The sequence below is a fragment of the Arachis stenosperma genome, chromosome 5 (genome assembly GCF_014773155.1).
Source record: "Arachis stenosperma cultivar V10309 chromosome 5, arast.V10309.gnm1.PFL2, whole genome shotgun sequence".
NCBI classification, from domain to species: Eukaryota; Viridiplantae; Streptophyta; class Magnoliopsida; order Fabales; family Fabaceae; genus Arachis; species Arachis stenosperma.
In genome coordinates this window covers 97679588-97690110 of record NC_080381.1, presented here as the reverse complement: position 1 = coordinate 97690110, position 10523 = coordinate 97679588, and positions in this window count along the sequence as shown.

Below are 10523 nucleotides of genomic sequence, written 5' to 3'. Positions count from 1 at the left end.
ACAACCAAAACGTTTGTACGAAGGGATTTCTGTTGGTTCAGAATCTATACTTACAATGCGACTTTATAAAATTCTTTACTAGCAAAAATCCCGACGTCAAAATGGCACCGTTGCCGGGGAATTGGAAACGTGTGCCTTATTATTGGTTATTGTAAATATTTTTTTAAAAAAAAATATCTTATCTTACTTTTTTTTTCAAAAATATCTTATCTTATTTTTTTCAAAAAAAAATCAATTTTTTTTCAAAATATTTTCTTTTTGTTAGTTTTTGTTTTTATTTTCTCTTACTACCATGAACTCTCACCCCTTTGGCTTTGAGTCTGGTTACAACTATGTTGCAAGAAGAGGAAGCTATAACAGGAATATGCATCAAGGTCAAAGCAATCAAAGATGGACGGAGCCAAGAGGATCTGATCAACCCTTTAGGCAACAACACCTTCCAAGATATCATAGACGAAGACCATTCTATAATGCATACCAATATGATAGATATGGTGTACCCCATTGTAGTTACCAACAAGCTCCATCATATACCAATGAACCACCTCCTCAACATAGCTTTGAACCACCACACTCACAAGCCCCTTTCCACCATTCACCTCCTTATGACCCCAACCCTTGTGCACCACACCAACCACCATATGAACCATACCTAGAACCACCACCTCAATATACACTATCTCCATATCCTTATCAAGAGGAACCACCTCCGTGTTATGAACCTTTTCTCCCAACAAGTGAACCCTCCTATCCACCCCAAACCTCCATGGAGAAAATATTTACCGATCTAAACTCTGCTATACAAGCTCTCGCCGCCTAAATCGGACCACCAAATACCCCCAATATTCAACCCTCAAGCTCCAATGCACTTCCATCTTAACCACATAATGATCCACCCATCCCATCACCACCATCCATGGAAGAGCACCAACATCCATCAATCCAAGAGCAACATGATCCCACTGATACTATTGACATGGAACAAGAGAGAGAGGATCATCTTCGCGAATCCATACTTCATAAGGAGCTAGAGGAGGCACTAAAGGTAAAGATAGTAGAGACCCTTGAAGTTGACAGCGCGATTGAAGAACTAGTGAAAGAAGACAACAAGGAGGATTTTGTACTTGAAGGTGAAGAAATAGTTGAACAGGAAATCATCAAGGATGAATACGATTTCATACTTAAACACCTGGATCAAGCAATAAATCGATTACCTTTTCGATGTTCAGACATTCAAGGAACCCGCATGGCTTCATGTGGAGAATCTACTGAAGAACGTAGCAGGAAGGAGAAGTTAGGCACTCCAGTGGATAGTGAGCAGCACGATTTGGTATTGGAACAAGTGGAGGAAGCCAGAATTATTGAAGAAAAAGAGGAGGCAGTGATTGAAGACTTAGGAGATGCTGAACCTCCATGGGAAAGTCAAGTTATAGAGCCTCCTTCAAGGACGTTTGAAACTGATATTGAGGAGGGTGTACAACCTCCGAGGCATCTCATGGTTACAGACTTTGAAGGGGATGATCAAGAGATGGATTCAATCATTGATGAATTCTTATCTACATTTGAATTCTCTTCCATTGGACTTGATATGGAGTTTAAAGAAGAAGAAGCACAACCTCCCATGCCCTTGGTAAACAATGAAGAAGAGATTAAATTGGAAGAAAGCCACAAAGAGAAAGAGGTTGAAATTGAAGAAGCTTACAAAGAGGTGGAAGTTGTCAAAGAAGAGCACAAGGGAGTGGAGCTTGCAAGTTCATTAGAAACCCCTCCCCCTACGTTGCCATCATCCTTCACAAAATTTAAGTGGGTAAAATTCATATCCCTTAGCTTTCTAATTCCACTTGAATATGGGCTACTGGAGACGGATGGTCAACTTAAAACTCTTTGTGGCATTAAGAGTAAGAGAAAGATAGTCAGTGGTAAGAATTGTACTGCAAGGTTCATTATGGTTGGAAGCTTTAAGTTTAAATGCAAAGGTTGGTATAGAGCTCAATTGAATGGGTCTAGGAAGTTGTTTGGATGCTTCAGTGAGAATTCTAAAGCTGAGCCACCCGGCTGAAACAATGATGATCAACTTGAAGACGGGTGTAGAAATAAGATTTGGGATCCGGGAATATATGAGGATCAATTTTGGGAGCTCAAAGCTTGTAAAGAACTCCATCAAAGCTTGAGGAATTTACTTAGTATGGATAGAGCTTATTGGAAGACCAAGCATTGGTGGAAGTTTCAGGACGAGTTCAAGCACAAGCTGCCATAACAAGGAGCTCGCCAAATGTCCAACTTAAGGACTTTAACTAAAAGTGCTAGGTGGGAGACAACCCACCATGGTATGATCGTTCCCTTTTCAGTTTTAATTCTAGTCTGTTTTGTTTGTTTTTGAGTTTTGATTGAACCTGAAATCATGCATACTTGCATAGCATTGCATAGCATTCATATTAAGCACTGCATTATGCCTACTGCATTATAAAAAAAATTCGCACGCGACGCGACAGCGTCGCTGACGCGTCCGCGTCGCTGACTCGTCCGCGTCGCTGACGCGTCCGCGTCGCTGACGCGTCCGCGTCGCTGCCGCGTCCGCGTCGCAGGTGTTTTAGGGAAAAACGAAAAGTGAACAGAAAGTCACGCGAGAGCATGGCTGGAGGCGTGCCTTTGGCACAAATTTGACCCACGCGACTGCGTCGCTGACGCGTCCGCGTCATGTGGGAAAAATGCCTCCCACATGTCCGCGTCACCCACACGAACGCTTGCCTTGTAAATCGACGTAAAAAGAGTGTATGGCTGAAAGTTGAGCTGGATCGTGGCTGGACTCGTGCTAGAAGCACCAGCCTTACCACATGTCCGCGTCAGATCCCTATAATGGCCACTCACGCGATCGCGTCGACCACGTGACCGTGTCACCCTGGAATTTGGCAATAATGAATTTTGAACAGAGAGTTGTGCGAACGCGAGGCTGCCCTCGCGCCAGTAGCACAAAATGCCTCACGCGTCCGTGTGACCGATGCAACCGCGTCGATTAATTTAAGCGCAAGTTGCGCGACCGCGTCCCCGACGCGTCCGCGTCGCTTGCGCCGCACAACTTATCCAGAACAGCCAAATATCTTATCTTTTCTTCCCTATATCTAATTCTTTTCTTCCCTTCTTATTTCTTTTCTTCTTTCTTCTTCCTTTTCTTACTTTCTTCTTCTCATCCCTCTTCACTTCCATTTAATTTATTTGCATAGTTTCATTCATTGCATTATTTTCATTAGTGTTAGAAATTTATATATTTCACTTGTGGATTATTCAAAGAATTGTTTGACAATTATATAATTTTTTTAAAAGGTTGCTTGCATGTTCAACTGAATACTTTCAATAACTTATTTACCATGCATGTTATGTGTTTGTGAAAAAGCCCGTATGGCATCATACACTACTTTTATGTTATCCTACTACTCTAATGCCTGTTTTTCATAAAACCCTTTCCACATTTTATTTTTAATTATAATTGTCAATACAAATGTGATTGTCGGTTTGTTACGAGTAATAATAGATTTTTAATCTTTGATGCTTGATCTCTGCTACTCATGCCCTTGCCGGCATGCTAATAAACATCTTGCATCCAATACTCCCCATGCCTTGCTATATTTCCATTGATGAAATGATCACATGGAATCGCGACCATGTCTTTCATTCACTATTTTCCTTACTTGGCATGATTATCACTCGTACCACCCTCCTCTTTGCTCTATCCTTTTGACTTTATGTCCTTTTCTCTTCCCCCTTTTTTCAGGCTGGCCACCAGAACGGGTAAAGAGAACGCCTCTACAACGAGCAACAGCTAAGGAACCACAACCCCCGCCACCTGCACATCTTTGCATGCACCGAGGACGGTGCAATCTTTAGGTGTGGAGAGGTCGATACCGATCTCCACGGGTAAGTTAGTCCCTTTTTAACACTAATTTTTGTTTTTCATTGTTGCATTTGCATGTTTGATTGCATGTTTGTTTGATTTTGTGCATATTTTACCACTTGGTTGAAGTAATATTTTCTTTTTCAAGAAACTTTTTATAGTGTTTCACTAATTTAAATTAAAAACATTTTGAAAAGAAAAAAAAACTTGTATGAAGAAATATTATTTTGGAACATAGTTTAGAGCTCGAACACACAAAACCAGTGAGATTTTGAGCCTATTTGATTGGTTGCATTTTATCAGCCAATATATTTTATTTTTGTGTATTATTCTCTCTAAAATTGTAATCTTTATCTTGCTTAATTCTATATTTCCAATGTTTGATGTATGCATGCACTTATATGATTGAGGCCTTGTTTCACTAAGCTTACATACCCATATGGCCTTACCCTTCCATTATCCTTTGCAAACCAATATTTTACCCATTTGTTCTTTACTTTAGCTCATTACTAACTCTAAGCGGAAAACAATAATGTCCTTAATTTTAATCCTTAGTTAGCTTATACTAGTAAAAGTTCCTATGATTTAAGTGTGGGGAAAGTGGATTTGGAAACGTTTGGTTTGAGAATTAAGTATGTTAGACTTTGTGTGAAAATGTGAAAAATTTTAAGAACATGTTTATGCGTTCAAAACTTTAATCATATGCATTGAGAAGAATAAAAGAAATAATAATAATAAAAAAAAGTGAAAAAAGAAAAAAAAAAGCAAATAATAAAGGGGACAAAAATGCCCCAAAGTAAGTGTTGGTATCAATGCATATGTACTGTACTCAAATTTAGGATGCATGAATATGTGGAAAACACAGTTAGTGGGAAGTTAGGTTTTGTATTTTAATTAAATGGATTATCTTAAGTTAGGTGGAAAGTTTATGTTAATTAAGGATTCAGATTTTAGTCCACTTGGCCAAATACAATCCTACCATGACCCTAACCCCATTACAACCCTTAAAAAGACCTCTTGATTTGTGTATTGGTGCATTAAATTTTTGTTGATTGTTAGATGAAGAGCGAGCTATAGAAAGCAAGATTAGTAGAGAATTGAGAGAATTGACCCTAGACACTTGAGAGTTAGAATGATATACACTACCAGTAAGGGTTCAGTGCTTAGTTCTATGTTCCCTGCTTTCATGAGCTATCTTCTTCTTGCAAGTTATTTGTATTGTATTTTGTGATTTGAATTAGTGAAATCTAGTTCATATCTATTCTTGAAGGATTTATTTACTTTTTCACCAAGTAGGTAGAGTCATTTTAGCATGTAGTTACATTCACATTCATAGGTTGCATTGCATGAGTCCTGCTTTTCCCTACTCATTTATTTAGTCTCCTTGAGTTTAGCATGAGGACATGCTAATGTTTAAGTGTGGGGAGGTTGATAAACCACTATTTTATGGTTTATATTGTATTTAATTGAGTGGTTTTATCAAGCTTTTCACCCACTTATTCATAGGATTTGCATAATTTTACAATTCCTTCCTAGTTTAGTTCTATGATTGAAAACATGTTTCTTTGGTCTTAAATTAGCTAATCTTAATCCTCTCCTATTACCATTCGATGCCTTGATCTGTGTGTTAAGTGTTTCAGGCTTCATAGGGCAGGAATGGCTTAGAGAATAAAGAGTAAGCGTGCAAAAATAGAAAAAACACAAGGAATTGAGGAGATGACCAGCGAGAAGTCACGCGGTCACATGGCTCACGCGACCGCATGAAATGGAAGAAATCAGAGTGACGCGTTCGTGTGCCTGACGCGACCGCTCGGATTGGAAGCTGCACGAATGACGCGAATGCGTGGACGACGCGCACGCGTGATACAAAAAATGCTGAGTGACGCGATCGCGTGGACAACGTGGACGCGTGACGTGCGCGATCTGCAAAATTACAAAAGTCGCTGGCAGAGATTTTGGGCCGCATTTCAACCCAGTTTTTGGCCCAGAAACACAGATTAAAGTCAGGGAACATGCAGAGACTCAACAGGCTATCATAATTCAATTTTAGGTTTTAGATGTAGTTTTTAGTGAGAGAGGTTCTCTCCTCTCTCTTAGGATTTAGAAATTAGGATTTTTTAGAAATTAAGGATTTAATTCAACTCTTCATATCAGGTTCAATATTCCTTTATTTTGACATCTCTTCTACTTTGAGATACTTTAATGCTTTTATTTATGTTTGATTTATGTTGCCCAATTGGCTTATGAATATTTTCCATGTTAGATTTGACTGCTTTGAATGAATGTTATTTGAGGTACTCCAGATATTTATGATTTTAATTTTAGCTTTCTATATTCCTGGCTTTGGTTAAGAAATAAGTAACTCTTGAGTTATCAAACTCAACGTGATCAATAATCGCTATCTTTGCTAATTAGCTTGAACTTCTATAATCCCAATCTTTTTCTAGGAATTAACTAGGATTTGAAGATCAAACTAATTAGCCACTTGACCTACCTTCGCACCAGCAAAGGTTAACTAAGTGGAATTAAGATTCAATTTTCATCATCATTGATAAGGATAACTAGGATAGGACTTCCAATTTCTCATACCTTGCCAAGAGTTTATTTTACAATCATTTATTTATTTTATTTGTCATTTATCATACTTGTTCGTCATTCTCAAAACCCCCAATTTACAAAACTCATAACCAATAATAAGAACACACCTCCCTGCAATTCCTTGAGAAGACGACCCGAGGTTTAAAATACTTCGGTTATCAATTTATTTAGGGGTTTGTTACTTGTGACAACCAAAACGTTTGTACGAAGGGATTTCTGTTGGTTCAGAATCTATACTTACAACGCGACTTTATAAAATTCTTTACTAGCAAAAATCCCTACGTCACCCTTTCAATGATCACTTCTGACCGATTGCTAGTAGGGATGATAGAGCGTTGGATGAATTCCATCCATGCTCTAGCTATGGGCTTTAGATTAAGCATTCTTAATTGAATGTGCTTGCCTTGGGAATCTTTTTTCCACTGTGCTCCTTCCACACAGATATCTGAGAGCACTTGATCCAGTATCTGATCAAAGTTGACTCTCTTAGTGTAAGGATGTGTGTCTTCTTGCATCAAAGGCAAGTTGAACGCCAACTTGACACTTTTCAGGCTGAAATCTAAGATTCTCCCTCAGACCATGGTGCTTCAATTCTTTGGATTTGGGTTCACACTAGTGTCATGATTTTTAGTAACCCATGCATTAGCAGAAAACTCTTGCACCGTTAAAATCCCAACATCTTGAACAGGATTGGTTAGGACTTCCCAACCTCTTCTCCGGGTCTCTCTTCGGATTTTCGGATACTCATTCTTCTTGAGCTTAAAAGGGACCTCATGGATCACCTTCTTCTCTGCTACTACTTCATAAAAGTGGTCTTGATGGGCTTTGGTGATGAATCTCTCCATCTCCCAAGATTCAGAGGTGGTGACCACTGCCTTTCTTTTCCTCTTTTTAGAGGATTCTCCAACCTTGGGTGCCATAAGTGGTAATGGAAAGCAAAAAGCAACGCTTTTCTCACACCAAACTTAAAAGCTTAGCTCATCCTCGAGCAAAAATAAAGAAAAGAGAAGAATAGAGTAGAAGAAGAAGAAAATAGAAGTAGATAGAGGGAGAGAGAGGGCTCGGCCGAATAGGGCTTATAAGTGTATAAGAGGGTTAGAAGGAAGGGTATTTATAGGAGTGGGCTAGGGTTATGGTTCGGTCATGGGTAGGGAATTGGGAGGAAAATTTGATTTTAAAGTGGGTGGGGATTGGTGGGATTTATGATGGTTTTAAGCAAGTGATATGGATGTGATTGGGCTATGGTTTATAGGGAAGTGTGTATAGGGAAGTATGAAAGAGAGAGGGAAAAAGTGGGGTAGGTAAAGATGCTATAGGGCCCATTGGTCCTGAGAGTCTAGAGAATTCAGATTTCCAGCCCTCTACACTGGCATTTGAACGCCCAGGGTCTACTCCCTGGCTGGTATTCAACGCCAGCTATGCTGCCCATTGGGGGCATTGAACGCCCAGGGTATGCTCCCTGGCTGGCATTCAACGCTAGCAACACTCCATCTAGAGTGTTCTATTTTCGCTACTGAACATTTCTGTCTTTGTTCTGGCTCCTGCACAAGATCATGAACTTAAAAAATAATGTAAACAAAATGAAAGAAAACAAAAATAAGTAATTAAGGTTGGGTTACCTCCCAACAAGCGCTTCTTTAATGTCATTAAGTTGATGGTTAGCTCCTTACGGAGGTGAGTATGGGCTCAGGATCGTCCAAGTAATACCTGAGCAAGTCAGGGTCGATCCCACGAGGATTGTAGTTTGAAGCAAGCTTTGGTTATCTTGCAGATCTTAGTCAGGCAGATAGAAGAGTTATTGGTTTGAATTTGGTTAAAAGCATAAAAGAAATAAAGGGTATAAAATACTTTGTGAATTGAATTATAATCAGGGATAAGAAAATGGTTAAGGCTTGGAGTTGCTTTGTCCTTCTGAATTAACTCTAGTTTCACTGCCTTCTTCAATTGTGAAGGATTTCTTCAACGGCAGGCTGTATGTGATTGACGCTAGTTTGAAAAGCCGCTAATACTCCTCCAGATCTGAACCCCAGGGTTAGTGCGAATCCATTCTGATTGAGGGTGAAGCTCCTGCAGTCCATTCTCCTTAATGATCTTACTCAAAACGCCACAGACAAGGTCGGATCTTCCAGATCAGAGAATGCTGCGCCTTTGGGTTCTAGCCTCTATCACAGAGACCCTAATCTCCCCATACCTCGGCTGAACTAGTGTTTCGAGAAGTCCCCAACGAAGTCGTGGATTAGCCGTCTGAGAGATGTATAATCAAGCTGGCGGTTTGATGCTTTCCGGTCACGTATTCACATGAACCCAAGAAGAACACAGGTGGTTGTCAAGCACGTGGTCTCAGTATGAAGAATGGAGCTGATTGTCATGGATCATCCCATTCATCAAGTTGAATAACGAATATACATCTTAGAATTAAATCAAATACAGATTGAAGAGAAATAGTAATACTTTTATTAATTCATAGAACTCAACAGGGATCCTTCCCTCAACCTAGGAGGTTTAGAAACTCATACTGATAGAAAATACAGTGGTAAACGAAAATATGGCATAAATTTTTGTTATGATTATGTAAAATATCCCTTAAATACTAAACTAATGACTAAGAATCACATAAGAAAGGGTAAAACAGTCTTTTAGTGCTAAAATCCACTTATGGGACCCATTTGGTTAGTGTTTGGGCAGAGCTTTGATGAGATCCACGTGCTAGGAGGCCTCTAGGGCATTGAACGCTGGCTAGGGGATCCTCTTTGGGCGTTTGGACGCTGGTCTCCTCCTTGTGGGCGCTGGACGCCTGGAATGGCGCAGGAGGCTGGAGTTAGACGCCAGTTTTGGGCCTTTTAATCAGAAGCAAAGTATAGACTATTATATATTGCTGGAAAGCTCTAGAAGTTAGCTTTCCAAAGCCATTAAGAACGTACCATTTGGATATCTGTAGCTCTAGAAAAGCTCTTTCGAGTGCAAGGAGGTCAGATCCGGACAACATCTGCAGTGCTTTCTTTATTTCTGAATCAGACTTTTGCTCCAACTCCTCAATTTCAGCTAGAAAATACTTGAAATTGCATAAAAACACACAAACTCAAAGTAGAATCTAAAAATGTAAATTTAACACTAAAACCTATGAAAACTTAATAAAACACAAATAAAACATGCTAAAAACTATATGAAAATGATGCCAAAAAGCATATAAAATATCCGCTCATAAATTAGTTTTTATAATCTTATCAAAATTTTAATTAAATTCTTGTTTTTGAGTTGGAAGATAATCTAAATTACATGATTCCACTGATCCCCTCAATATGCTATGCCGTATAAGAAACTAAATTTATTAGCTAAATCTAATTATTCTTTGTATTTCTCCTTCAGCTTTTTCTTTTAATATAGTACCTGCATCTTAGACAGTCTAACTCAATTTCTCCTGCATTAGATCTCATGTTGCTATTGAGGAGCATGTGAAAGAAGCAATAAGGCTTTTCACCGTGTCTACAATGGATGCTGCTCGGTCTGGGATACACTAACAAATCAGTCTCACACCAGAAATGGAAAATGAAATAAAGGTTTGGCGTGTGTTTAATCCTTTTTCTTTCCCTTAATCTAGCTTCATATCCTGATAGGTTGTGTCTACACAAATGAGCAGCAAGCAGAAACTCAGATAAAGAGAAGAATTGGGGTTGGAAACCACATATAAAAAAGAAGGCTTATTGATGACCTCAGCAGAATGGGAATGAACGAATCCATTGTACGTAACTACATAACTATTAAGAGATAGTCTTATAACTTACAAATCAAATTTTGAGGTCACTATGTAATTCAAAACTTCAAATTTGATGTTTTGCATCTTTCTGATTCTCTTTGCCATTCTAGTTTTGATTTGAGTTGATATCTTATGCAATATGCAGAGTTCAGAATTTTGTTGCATTGGCTGCAGTCATATTAACCTAACATTTTAGCTTTCAAATATTAATCACAGATGTCTGATTTAGGGCAAATTATTTTTTATTATTTTCTATCAGGATGCTGGTGCTCAGACTTACTT